This window comes from Artibeus jamaicensis, unplaced genomic scaffold (genome assembly GCF_021234435.1).
Source record: "Artibeus jamaicensis isolate MK-2021 breed Jamaican fruit bat unplaced genomic scaffold, CSHL_Jam_final scaffold_474, whole genome shotgun sequence".
Taxonomy (NCBI): Eukaryota; Metazoa; Chordata; class Mammalia; order Chiroptera; family Phyllostomidae; genus Artibeus; species Artibeus jamaicensis.
The window spans coordinates 10,861,294-10,875,739 of NW_026522046.1; the positions used below are offsets into that span (position 1 = coordinate 10,861,294).

Below are 14,446 nucleotides of genomic sequence, written 5' to 3' on the forward strand. Positions count from 1 at the left end.
CTATTATGGTCATAGTATCCATTGTATTATTATAAGAGAGAACTGATTATCTGAATTGCTCAGTTGTCTGATAAAGAAAATATACTTCTTTTCTTCTTTTTCTGTTTTTTGTTGTTTTTTTTTTTAATTTTTGGTTTGGGTTTGAATATGCCCTGATTGTTTCCGAATTTTAGTTTTCACTTTACTGGTCATATTTTTTTTCTCAGTAATAAGGTGTGGTTTAATGGAAAAACCTCCTTGTATCACAAACCGTAACACTTTTCATTCTGATTGGGCATCTTTATAGTGGTTTCCCTGGGGCAAAATCAAAATCAGAAAATACCGTAATTGGAATTTCAGAAAATAATCCTGTTTCCATTATGTTCATAAGACAAAGAACACTTTTTTCAAATTTTCAGTTCTTCAAATAGAAAAAAAATATTTTGTGTCATGTCCAAAACCTTTCACCAGCCTCATAATCCTATTAACTATTAGCCCCCCCAAAACTATTTCTTAGCCAAGGAATTAAATTTTCACAGTTGTAAGGAGTCTGGGAAGAACAAAATTATTGTCTTTAGTTCCTCAGTTTCACAGTTTGTAATGTAAGTATTTCATCCAAAAATTTGGCTAAGGATTATTTCAGGTGAGAATAATTTATGATATTTTCTTTATAAAATAATGGGAGAATAATATTATAAGCTGTATATCCCAGTGTTTTTCAAATGTAATAAAGGTTTAATTGACAACCTGACAATCTAAACACCATTAACAATACCACAAATAATTTGGAAGACAGAGAAAGTGACAGAGAGTCAGAGAGAGAGAGAGTGAGAGAAAAACTCCCTAGTTAGATACTTCTCTCTGATATTAATGTGATTAATTTAAAAGACAGATGCTAATGACACAAGAGATAAGTTGTTCCTGGGATGAAATAAGAGGGATTGCAGCAAAGATACTCAGTGAAGTCCTTGGAGAAGAAAAATCCCCTTGACCTCTCTGAGGATGAAGGAGTTTACTAGAAAGGGCTGTTCAGGTGGGGGTTGGGGTGGGGTGGAAGATGATTTGTTGAGCAATGGAGAAGGAGCAGACAGTGAGGCAGAGAAGCTGAGGGGAGGTAAAAAAGTGGAAAATATCTATGAGGGAGAAAGGAATTTCTTGAGGTAGCATTATATTCAAAGAGGACACAGGCTTTGAAATAAGGAGGCCTGACTTGTTTCTCTTAGTCCATGTAAGCCACAGGTAAAATGGAATGATGATAATATATATATTGTAATACCGCATGTGATAATCAGATGAGGTACATGAGAAGGTAGGAGTAAAGCTCTTTGCTGGTTATCACTGAGCAGGAAATAAAAGGGAGGGGAATTATTAAAGAGAGGGTAAGGGGCACACTAGGAAAGAAGAGGAGGAAAGAAGAGGAGGAAAGAAAGGGTAGAAAGAAAAGGAGGCAGGACCAGGAAAGGGAGTGAGGGAGTGGCAGAAAGAAGAATGCCAACTGTTAAACGTACAAGATAGAACCTTGTGTTGTTGCTTTGCTTTCTCCCAATAACTAGTACTTTAATTTCCTCCCTATAATGAAATTTCAGATAATAATGTGTCTTTGGAGCTCATCCCTTCATCAACAAGAGAAACCTATGCTGAATTTGTTGAAACCATGTTCTACCATTTCAAACCATTTCGGTCTGAAGATTGAATTTAGTAATTCTTAGCATTGTGTTTTTGGATGGTTCCCTGGAGGATGAAGTTTGGGGCAGCAGAAGGCTAGAACTGGAGTAATATTTCAAAACTATATTACCAGACACATTCAGCAAGAGGACTCTGTGCATCTGTAACTTAATAACATTTTCAACAGCATCTGCTCTCTGAATGCACATTAAAAACGAAATAAGACTAAAAAGTACCTTGTTCTGGAAAGAACTGTGTATGTTAACAAATATTATGTTGACAAATAAGAGTCTGGGCCAGCGTGATGCGAACACATATGCAGAGAATTTTCAGTTTACACGGAGAGCCCGCAAGTTAAGTGGTTTAATGAATGGAATGATGAATGCATAATTTCATTATGAGTCATTGCTATTAAAATGAAAATTTGACAGATACATAACCAGAAGGTGTAGCTATCTGTTACAGCTACAAGTGCTAATTATATTTTGGAATATATAATGTATGCTCTGAGTAATACAGAGAACAACTATTTTACTAGGAATAACAGGATAGTTTAGAAAGTGCTTCTTTCCTGTTACATTCTTGTGAAAGCTGAAGCCAACTCACTTTAAAGTCCCAATTTAATTTATTAAAGAGGCATCCTATAGGCAACATCTGAATTCTTAGCCCTTAAAAGTAATTAAAAGAAAGCATTTGAAGAAATTCTGAGATGAAAGCCCTGTGTCTGATTTCTAAGTCACAGTGAAGTGTCTTTCATGTGTCCACATCACTTTCCATAAAGATTTTCCTTCTGATTAGAGATTTTTTAAAAGTTTACTAATGAGCCATGGTTGGTGTGGCTCAGTGGATTGAGTGTCGGCCTGGGAACCAAAAGGTCACCAGTTTGATTCCCAGTCAGGACACATGCCTGAGTTGCTGGCCAGATACTTGGCTGGGGTGTGTGAGAGGCAGCAGATTGACGGATCTCTTGCACATTGATATTTCTCTCCCTCTCTTTCTCCCCCCCCCCCTGTCTCTTTCTAAAAGTAAACAAATAAAATCTTTTTAAAAAGTTTACTAATGAAATGACAATTTCTAAGGCCTTACATTTATAGGGTAAATTTACACACATTATGTTTGATCCTCAGAACACAGTTATGGAGTGGCAAGGCAAATGCCAGGTTTCATTTCCATCTGGAGAAACTGAGGATGACAGAGGTTGAATGATTATCCCAGATCACAGCCTGTAAGTGTGTTTTCTAACTCATAAACCGGTGCTCTTTTACTTCATGAAACTTTATATCTGGCTCCTAATACTTCACCTAGAAATATCCAGAAATATAAGCACCAGAAGAATTTTTTAAATGGTAAAAAAGTATAAATTGGAGCTTACTGGTATATATTTTTCTCTTTCTGTCTGGCAAATATTCACGCCTGGTTATTTACCTTTTATTTTATAGCTCCTTACGTTTTCAAGGTAGCCGTCAGTAAACATTTTTAAAAAGATAAACTGTAGATTTTTCCAATTCTTCTAACTGCAGAATAGACACAGAATATAATTCTATACTAATGGTGGCAGCTGAACAGGACTCTCTGATCTATGGGCTATAAGCACAAACTCATCTAGTGAGTCTGTGATTTGAATCATCTTCTTGGATTTTTTTATTGCATATCTGTCTGTCTTCATAAAGATTAGGATGGAAATTCCTGCAGGAACCCCCTCCTTCTGTCAGCAGTTAATCCTGTCTGTAGGTTTCAGTGAGTTACCACTCTGTATGGGTGGGGTTGAAATGGAAAAGGGGGTATATAATCATATAATATGCACATTAATTAATTTATCTGAATTTACAGACTAGGAAAAATATGCTCCCTACTATGCCCCTCCCACCACCAAACCCACTGAGATGAGATGCTGAGCCCTGGACCAGAGAAATCGCTGGCACAATCTTGCTTAACCAACTTTCTGAAGCCATCATTCTGTGGCTGAGCCATTGCACTTGGCAGACGGCTTACTGGGCTGCACTGCCGTTCTTCGGAAGGCTGTCAGAGTACTGGACATAAATCAGCTTTAAAATAAAACATAAAATAGAATATTGACAGTTGTCGGGATTTTACTTTAATTTCCCTAGTTTCTGGGGCCTAGCTGCAACTCTCTTGCTTACTGGAAACATGTGCTACATTCCAGGCATATCTACGTGCAGTCAGTGAGAAGATGATTGCTGGTTGATGTTATTACCAATGCCGTGACTTACGGGGCTGCAGTCCTATGTACCCTCCATGCCATGTAGCAGTAGATATGATACCTGCCACTTTCAATGTAAGTAATTAAAACAAAGTTGTCTTAAAATCAAAGCAAGACAAAATAAAGATATCCCTGGTATGCAGAAGGCCTCAAAAGTTGGGTACAAAGGACAAAGATTTATATGTTTGTTGGTGTTTATATTCAGTTGTACATTTTAATTACTTACTTTATGTTGCTAGATTTTTAGGGTGAGATAAGAGCCATTTGACAAACAAAATGCTTTTCAGCAAGTGTGTGAACATTTATTTTAAAAGGTCCTGCTTGACAAAACTGTAGCAAAATCTTAGTAAATCTATTACGTATTTGTTAGTTGGGGAATTTCTATTTATTTAATGCTAGGCATCTAAGAAAGTCTTAATAGACATTTGTACATTTCATAATTTACTTAGAAAAGAATCAGCAAAATAGATGTAACCGAACAGATTTGTATACTGAAATGTATTTGTAAAGGTGCTTTTACCAGGGGTATTGGTTAGATATGATGGTAATTTCACTGCATGCTGTCCCCCCTTAAAAAAAAAACTTTAATTCTCATTATAGAAGTGACACAAGCTCATGATTGGAAAGTTAGAGTATAAAGAAAATATAAACAAATGTGTCCTATGATTCCAAAATCCACAAATATTTTCTGTTTTTAATGTAAAAAATTAGGATTTTTGCATATGTAGTTTTATATATTTTATCATTATCACGTCATTTTGAAATCTTCACATTGTTTTTTCCTCACCCAAGGACATTTTTTATTGCTTTGAGAGAAAGAGAGCGGCACTGGTAGGGAGAGCAGAATATCAACGCGAGAGAGATAATCAATCAACCAGTTGCCTTCTCATACATGCCCAACTGGGGATCAAACCCATGATCCTTCTGTCTATGGGACAATGCTCCAACCAACTGAGTCACAGCAGCCAGGTGTCTTCAAATCTTTTTAAATAGGATGCATAATATTTTGTGATATGGATCTTTTCTAATTTATTTTATTTTAAACGTCACTGTTGAACACATTACTATAATGCTTTGCTGAAGGTCTTTTCAACAAATATTTGTCTACATATCTGGTTATATTTATTTAGAATAAATAAATATATCTGTAACATTGGCCTGAAATATCTGAACATTCTAAAGCAGATGTCCCTGACCCCTGGGCCATAGAGACCATTAAGAGTTCTGGTCTGTTAGGAACTGGGCTGCACAGCAGGAGGTGAGTGGTGGGAGCAAGTGAAGCTTCATCTGTATTTACAGCTGCTCCCCAAAGCTCTCATTACCACCTGAGCTCGGTCTCTTGTCAGATCAGCGGAAGCATTAGCTTCTCATAGGGGTGTGAACCCTACTGTGGACTGCGCATGTGGGGGATCTAGGTTGTGCACTCCTTATGAGAATCTCGTGCCTGATGATTTGAGGCTGTGATGCTAGTGCAGAGGAGTGGCTGCAAATACAGGTTATCCTTAGCAGAGAGGTTTGAGAGAGAGAGGTTTATCAGTGTGAGAAATACTGATCATGCATTGTGGTGACTGCACAGAGACTATAATAAATCAATTGCTTGCAGACTCCTATCAAAACCCTATCATTGACTGGCAGGTGACAAGCTGCATCTGGTGACAGGCTATAAAGCCACCCCCCTCCCCAGGGGAAAAGTCTTTTTCCACAAAACTGGTCTCAGGTGTCAGAAAGGTTGTAGACCTTTGCTCTGAAGGCTCATGGTATATATCGTTAAGTTGCTCCCTCAAGGGGCTGTACCATTCTGATAGTTCCACCAGTGAGGTGTGACCTTGCCCCAGGCAGGTAGTCAGTGTGGCGGGAAGAGAATGTTTTGTTCCTCCCTTTCACACAGAGCCATTTATTAGTTTACATTCTTTTTGCTTTGGGACTGAAGTGGAAGTCAGGTGTCATATGACAGGAGGGGAGAGAAAGGAGGCAAAGGAAGGTTACTAAGGTTGGAATTTTTATTTGTTTCCTGAAATGGACACTCTCATTTCAGGGAGAGGGGAAGTGAAGAACTACTATGAAGTCTGAAGCTCCATGCACATTGTTCTTCCTGTTCAGGGCAGAATTCCTTCCCAACCACGCCTTCTGAAACCTGGAGAACTTTTACTCCCAGGGATTTCTGTTGGATGCCAGAGAGACACAAATCTACAAATTAATTCTGCTCTGTTTTTCTGGGAAATCAATTTGCTTAAAAATTTTGAGAACAAGGGTTTTGAATTTTTGTGTTCTGTAAAGTTTTTAGCACAAGCTTAATTCAGTAGAATTAAATCAGGAGTTTTTCAGATAACCTCAGCAAACAGAACATTTTTATGAGCTCTGGAAGTCATTGGAAATCTGGAACTTTCTTTGTCTTTAGGGAACTCTGTGGCATTTGTCAAAATGGACAGAGGCCACGTCCTCAGTGAGAACCATGAAAGTTAATACAGAAAGGTAGAGCCATCAAGACAGCTGTGTTGCTTGTTACAAGAAAAAGAAGTTTGTTACCTTTCTGAGATTCAATAATTTTTTGATGTCACACACACAAATGTTCCACACACAAATCAGATCAATATCCTGCTAAAATTTATACTCAACCAAATGTTACTTTACCCAAGCACCCATGTTTTATTTTAATTTATGCCAGAAAAGTTACTCAAATTTTGTGTGTGTGATGTTAATGCCATTTTTACTTAATTTTTTTAAAGCCTACTAATTCTACAGTTATGTTTTCAGTTGGGACCACTGACTGGTGGTTAAAAACAGTATGTCCTTTGTAAGCAAGCTTGGAATATCAGAAAACATGAAAGATAGTAAAGGACATGCAGAGTAACCTGAAATCATTGAGACATGTGTTGGAAATGACATTCCCAAAGGTCACATACAGCACTTGAGAGCAGCAGCAAGGATGATGGCCTAACCCAGCCACACCTAGTAAATAAGAAGCAGCAAATTCAATCAAATACCGTGTACAATATACTCTAAAATTTATTTAAAGTATGGGTTTATTATTATGAAGATAGAAAATGACCTTTTTTGTTTTTTTCTTGGGCAAGAAAACACTAGATATTTCATAAAGCCATTACTTCTTCAGGGAAATTTAAAAACCAATCACACTATTTTTAAATAAAAATGTCCCAGAATTTTGTCAACAAAAAGAAAAAGTCCTGGGTCGCTTTACTACACTACATTGCATTATAATTCAAACAAGCCATTCACAACAGCTTAACATTATCTTTAACTTCAATATATTATCCTTTCTATGTCCTCTGGAGGAAGACACTCATGGAATACAAGGTAATTCAGTGAAACTTAAATGTAGACATAACTAGGTGGTGACTCTGTGAAAATTAATAGCAAAAAAACTAACCCTTTATCAGGACATTTCCCAACCATGTGCTAAAAAATTGCCCCAGTTAGTAGAAAAAAACTATGATGTCAACAAAATGCATGGTAGCTCCAGCATTGTACAGTAGGATACCTGTGTGACTACACATGGGGTCCTTGCATGTCTGAACTGAGGAGAAGGAGCATAGGCAAAAATTGTGGGGTCAAATGAGTGTTCTAAAAAATTTAGAGTAACTCTACTCTTTACCTTATATATTTTTTCTTTTTTAAAATATATTTTATTGGTTATGCTATTACAGTTGTCCCATTTCCCCCCATTTATTCCCCTTTGCCCCGTACATCCCCTCCTACTTGCATTCTCCCCGTTAGTTCATGTCTATGGGTCATACATGTAAGGTCTTTGGCTTCTCCATTTCCCATACTATTCTTAACCTCTCTCTGTCTATTTCGTACCTACCATTTATGCTACTTATTCCCTGTACCTTTTCTCCCCTTCCCCACTGTGACCCTCCATGTGATCTCCATTTCTGTGATTCTGTTTCTGTTCTAGTTGTTTGCTTAGTTTGTTTTTGTTTTTGGTTTGTTTAAGTTTAGTTCGGTAGTTGTGAGTTTGTTATCATTTTATTGTTAATAGTTTTTTTTAATTTGTTTCTTTTCTTTTTTTAAGAAGGATATTTTTAAATTATTTATTTATTTATCTTTAGAAGGGAAGGGAAGGAGAAAAATATCAGTGTATGGTTGCTTCTGGTGCATCCCCTGCTGGGAACTGGCCTCTGCTGGGAACTGGCCTGCAACCCAGGCATGTGCCCTGACGGGGAATCGAACCTCGATCTTTTGGTTTGCAGGCCCATGCTCAATCCACTGAGCTATACCAGCCAGGGCTATTGTTAATAGTTTTTGATCTTCTTTTTCTTAGATAAGTTCCTTTAACATTTCATATACTAAGGGCTTTGTGATGATGAACTCCTTTAACTTGACCTTATCTGGGAAGCACTTTATCTCCCCTTCCATTCTAAATGAAAGCTTTGCTGAATAATCTTGGATGTAGATCCTTGCCTTTCACAACTTTGAACACTTCTTTCCAACCCCTTCTTGCCTGCAAGGTTTCTATTGAGAAATCAGCTAATAATTCTATGGAAACTCCTCTGTAGGTGACTGTCTCCTTTTCTCTTGCTGCTTTTAAGATTCTCTCCTTCTTTTTAATCTTGGCTAACTTAATTATAATGTGCCTTGGTTTGTGCTTCCTTGGGTCCAACTTCTTTGGGACTCTCTGGACTCTTCCTGGACTTTCTGGAGGTCTATTTCCTTTGCCAGGTTGGGGAAGTTCTCCTTTGTTATGTTTTCAAATAAGTTTTCTATTTTTGCTCTTCTCCTTCTGCCACCCCTATGATTTGGATGTTGGAACATTTGAAGTCGTCTTGGAGGTTCCTAAGCCTCTCCTCATTTTTTTTTTGAATTCTTGTTTCTTCATTTTCGTTGAATGTTTATTTCTTTCCTCTGCTCCAAATTGTTGATTTGAGTCCCGGTTTCCTTTCCTTTGCTTTTGGTTCTCCTTATTTCACTTTTCATAGCCTTCACTTTTTCCTCTATTTTGCAACCATACTGAACCATTTCTATGAACATCCTGATTGCCAGTGTTTTGAACTGTACATCTGATAGGCTGGCTATCTCTTCATTGCTTAGTTGTATTTTTTCTGGAGCTTTGATCTGTTCTTTCATTTGGGCCATTTTTTTTTTGTCTTGGCGTGCCTGTTACATAGTGAGGGGCAGAGCCTTAGGTATTCACCTAAGAGTGCCCCACCCACTTACCAGGATGGGGCAAGCCATATTGCTGCACTGTGGTGCTGTGTGGCGGCGAGGGGTCCAAGAGAAAAAAATGAGGCCCACTCTGCTCTCTGCTGGCTTTGAGTCCCTTCCTATACTACCCACAAGCAAATTGGACCCTTCTGGTGCTGATTCCCAGGTGGGTGGGTTTATGTATGCTCTAGGACCCTGTGGGTCTCTCCAAAGAACTCTCCTGTGAGGTTGGAGTATCTCCCACCACCTCAACCCCTGCAATTTTTTTCAGTCAGAGGTTTTGAATCTTTATTTCCCTACACTGGAACCCTGGGTAGCATGGTCCATCTCACTCCCCAGTTGTTCTTCCTGATTTATACGCTTGTGAAAGAGGGATTGACTGCTCTGCCAGCCTCCACCTTGTACACCCCCATACTGCAGCTACCACCTTGCCACAGGTCCTCTTCACCCGGCTACCCGTCTCTGCCCCTCTCTGCCCCTCCTACTAGTCTGCATGAATGTTTCTTCTTTAATTTCTTGGTTGTCAGACTTCCATACATTTCAATTTTCTGGCAGTTCTAGTTGTTTTTTGTTTCTAAATTTGTTGTTGTCCTTCTTTTGGTTGTGTGAGGAGGCACAGTGTATCCATCTATGCCTTCATTTCGGCTGGAAGTCCTCTACCTTATACTTTTATGGTAACTTCAATGTTAGTAATTGTTAGTTTTAATTAATTAATTTATTTGCTTATTTTTTAATATTTATTTATTTATTTATTTTTAGAGAGAGGGAAAAAAGAGAGGGAGAGAAACATCAATATGTGTTTGGAGACCTGGCCCACAGCCCAGGCATGTGCCCTGACTAGAAATCAAACTGGCAACGCTTTGGTTCCCAGGCCAGTACTCAATCCACTGAGCCATACCAGCCAGGGCCGTTCATTTTTATTTTGATACCTGATTATTAATGATAGTATCTGTGATGATAGTCATTTACAAATTACTCAATGGTCAAATAAATGATGAAGAAATATTTAGTGGTATATTTAACTAAAGCTATAGCAAGTACAAGAATGTATAGACAGAGGGAATTTTAAGGTTCCAGTTAGCTGAATGCAGCGCACTTGGGCTCCATCTCTTTCCCTAATCAGCTATGGCTCTTAGTACATGTGATATTAAGCTCTTCTGGATGTTCTCTGGAGAAAACCCTAAGAAATGGTTAAATGCCTAGAAACTGACTCCTGGAAGTTGTGGGGTGAGGACAAGGAAAGAGCATAACAGTAAAACTTGTAGGTTGACACCTCTCTGGCCATGAGCCTGGGAGAATTGAAAGATATCTGAAAGCAAGGAGGTTTCTTTCAGGTGCCCGAGGAGGGGCTAACCACCTGCCTACTTCTATGCCATAAGAGCACAGACCACCTGCTACAAGTGCTGCTACTTGTATTTTCCAAGGGTCACATGTACACCCAAATCAGCCAACAACATGAACAAAATAACAAATCCCTAAAAAAATTTACCAGTTAGAGAGAAAGAGAAAATCCCAAACAAACTGAAAAACCACCAGCAAAATAAGATTTCCAGAGTAGACAAATGTGTACATTTGAGAGAAAAACAGAGAATAACACCAAATACATGATTTTCCAACTATTTTAGATATTAAAGAGGCTGGGCTGGTCCCTGTTAAGCTGGAAGGTTAAGTGAAAGGTACATTTTGAGGCCCACAGCAAAAATATAAGAGACTTGGGGATTGAAACCAAAAAATCAAATAGGTGTTACAGAGGCAGAAGAAGGAAAAGAGGAAAAAGAGCCAATAATTTTTTTTGAGTACCAAAGAATCATTTCCTCTGAGCAGAAGAAAAATCCGACACCTGTTGCAAGCAGAACTTACAGCATTTTTCACCGTCTTACAATAGTGCTAGCCCAGCAGATCTTTGTTTGCCAAGTGAGTGATTATGGAAAGAACCAACAACGAATGGAGGCGGAAGAGAGACTTAGTAAGCAATGCCACTTGATACACACATTCACACTCGCACAGACAAACACAAACAGCTGGACAGGGAAGGTTTGACTGGCAGTAAGTATGCTGTCAAATTGTTCTGTAAGGCCACCTGAGGCAGAATGGTAGGACAGGAGAAGGAGTTCTGATAAAAGCCTGTATGTAACCAAGTGGGAGAGTGTAAGAGCATTCCAAAGGACTCCTTCTTGGGGAAGCAAGGAGAAGGGCAAGTATTTTAAATATCATAACATAGGGGGCAGGAGAAGGGACAAGTCACTGAGAAATACAGCATCTTTGTTGTGGGAACAGTGTTCTGGTGTGAAAATATTTAGTGTTTAGAAGTTAAAAGAAAGATACTCATTGATAGAATGAAAAAGTACATTAAAACTCCCAAATTAACAAAAGAAAGAAAAAACTTCCACATTAGATAACAGCACTATTACACTCGCCAAAATAAAAAAAAGAAGAACCAATAATGTAAAATAAAGTTAAAGTGGAAAGGAAGATGTAATTAAGTATACTGCTTATTTTATTGTTTGTACATAGAATTTTCCCTTTCTATGACTGAGACTATCAGATTGGGTTAAAAACAAACTCAACTTGTGTTTATTTTATTTATAGGAAAACAAAGTCAAAGTGATAGATAAAGATTAAATGTGAAGAGGTAGGAAAAGAAATATCAAGAAAATACAAGCTAGAAGAATGTAGGAGTTGCAATATTGGGGGAAGTCAATAGATTTAAACTTAGATGCACTACTCTGAAAATACACAGTCTTAACTGCTTTTACTATTAAAGAAGAAAAGTAAAAATGTAAAGTAAATAATATGCATGTGAAGGGACTAGATAAGCAACTTTAATATGCAAGAAGTAGAAACGAACTAGATAGCAGAATTTAGTAAAATAGAAAATGGGAAATAAAAAATAAATTTAAAACCTTAAAAATCTAACACAATAGACTTAACTGTTATGAGCATGCTTAAGAAAAGCATAAGGATACATAAGGTAGATAAATATATATATAAGGTATAAATGAGAAGGAAGTTCTAAGTATAGAAAATTAAAATAATTATAAAGAAATAAACTATTTGAAAACTGAGATGAAGTGAATGATTTTCCAGCAAAATATAAGTTGGTAAAGCTGACTCAAAAAAGGAAATGAAAGCTTTTATAAACCAGTCATTATGGAAGAGATCAGACCAGCAGTTAGATATCTAGACACATAGAAAACCCACGAACGCCTGTGTTCACAAATAAAATGTTACCTTAACCTTAAATATCAGGTTACTCTAAAGCTGTTTCTGATCCACATGATAGAAAAATAAGTAAATAAACTGAGTACCAAACCGGAATAAAGTTATTTCTGGGAAAAAATAAAAGAAAAAGGAAAGAAACAAAAACCGTGAAAGGACAGAAAGAATGATCAAGATCATTGATGGATATGGATTCTGAGAGTCTAAATAAAATATTAAAATACAAAAACATATCAAAATATATTTGACAGAGTAAGATTTATTCACAAAATGCAACATCCATCACTCTATCGACATAAGCCTTGAACGAATTCAAGGACAAAAGCCCTATGAGCTTAGTGAAAGATGTTGAAAGACATTTAATAAAAGTCAGTAGCCACTCCTAATAAAATTCTAAGTAAAACAGGAAAAAAACTATTCAAATATAATAAAGACTACTTATTAAAAGCCAACCAAATTTCTTAAATGTGAAACTCTAAAGTGACTTCAGTTAAAATAAACAACTAATTAGTGCTTTTCAGTTTTAAATTCTTTATTGGTTTCACATTCAAAAAATTCAAGCATCTTTATCTAGGAAGCCATTCTTTTATGGCCCCCTACCTACACTTTTTAGCTTCATTTACATATAGTTTATGCCGATCTGCTTCTAATTCCCCCCACACTTGATGTTGCTTTTGCTCTGGCGGCCCTCTTTTGCCTTCTTTGCCTGATCAATCCTCTTCTAATTAAGTCCTCATTTTTAAGCTCCTACCATCCCATAAATGCCCATGTATTTCCCCAATATTGCTCTTAAAAGCTGCTTGAACACAGATGGGCTCCTGTTTTTCTTTGTATATCCAGTGTCTAGCACTGTGCCTGGCACATAGAACACACAGAAGAAAAGTTAACTCATTAATATATAGAGAGATGAACAAATCTGTGAGTACTTTGGCCTCTGTTGATTTGCTTCCTCTGGGTCTGTTCTCCTTACTAACAGTAATGGGGTGACTTGCTGCTGAGAGGCCCAGTCATAATGGTGACAAAACCTATCTCTTCGTATATAGATAAATTCTCTTCTGTTTTACGGCCTACAGGCATACTTGACAAATGATGCTTCAATACGTTTTACTTGCCCTCTGCTTCAGGAACTGTTAATCGCGTGCTAAATTATTTGTCTTCTCCTTTGTTCTCACCATTGATTGCTGACAGTATGGGGGTGAAGGTGGGAGCAGAAGGGGTTTCAGAAGCTCTGTTAAGTGACCCAGAAGAAGTCTGCGAGGGAAAGAAGTCTTTCCCTTGCAGGTGGTGTTTCATACAAACTCTCCAGCGTCCTGCTGGGGTGCTTTCCTTGGCAGCTGACTTACTTGACATTCTGACAACTGTTGCTTATAGAGTATGCACCTTACCACTTGACTACCATTCCCAAGACTGCCTAGGGGGAAACTGATCCTGAGTGGATTCAGAGCATATTCAGTGAGGCTGATTCTGCAGCTGCTAGAATTTGCTACTTCTTGTTTTTTTCTTCCATTCTAGCTTCTGCCATCTGCCATCTTTACATAGTCCAGGTGTGCAGGGGGTTTTTGGCTCTTCTGTAAATGTGACTCTGCCATCCCTTGTTTGTCTGATTATTAGTTATCAAGTTGTTCATGCTTTGACTGACTATTCCTCAAAACATCTGCTCCAGATGCTTAAGCTCATTTGCTCTCTCCTAATTCAACTTGCACAATTTTCAGTAACTTATGTAATTTATATTCAGTGGTCCAATTCATTTGGGTGTATGTAAGATGAGCCATAGGGAAATAATATCATGGTCCCCATCTTCAAAACTCATTTCAAGTACCAGGTTCTCAGGGAAGTCTTGCCTCACTCATTCTAGAGTAAATTAGTATTTCGTCTTCTACTCATGTCAGTATTTTAAATGTGCCATGATTTATTGCAGTTTTACTGAAGGGTGAAGTTAAGTTGGAATATCTTTTTACTTTATAACCTTATTTGTTAGCATAATTAGCAAGTGCTTAGACATTAGCAGATACTCATTATAGAAATAAAGCCTGACTGACCAGCTACCATAGTCTGAACTCCATACATCCATGGGGCTGAGTCCCTAAAGATGCAGGAAAGCAGTAGTAGGAAATGTCCTAATAAACTTTTTTCAGTCATACTTCTTTAGAAGCTTGATTTATAGGCATAAGCACTAGATTTGTAGTTGGAAAATGTGGG

The 14,446-nt window shown here is 37.7% G+C and overlaps 1 protein-coding gene across 1 annotated transcript in view; it reads left to right on the forward strand.

The window, feature by feature from the left end:
* Positions 1-14,446, forward strand: part of LOC128626257 (uncharacterized) — a 55,185-nt gene that overhangs the window by 4,895 nt on the left and 35,844 nt on the right. The gene's annotated exons all lie outside the window — the stretch shown is intronic.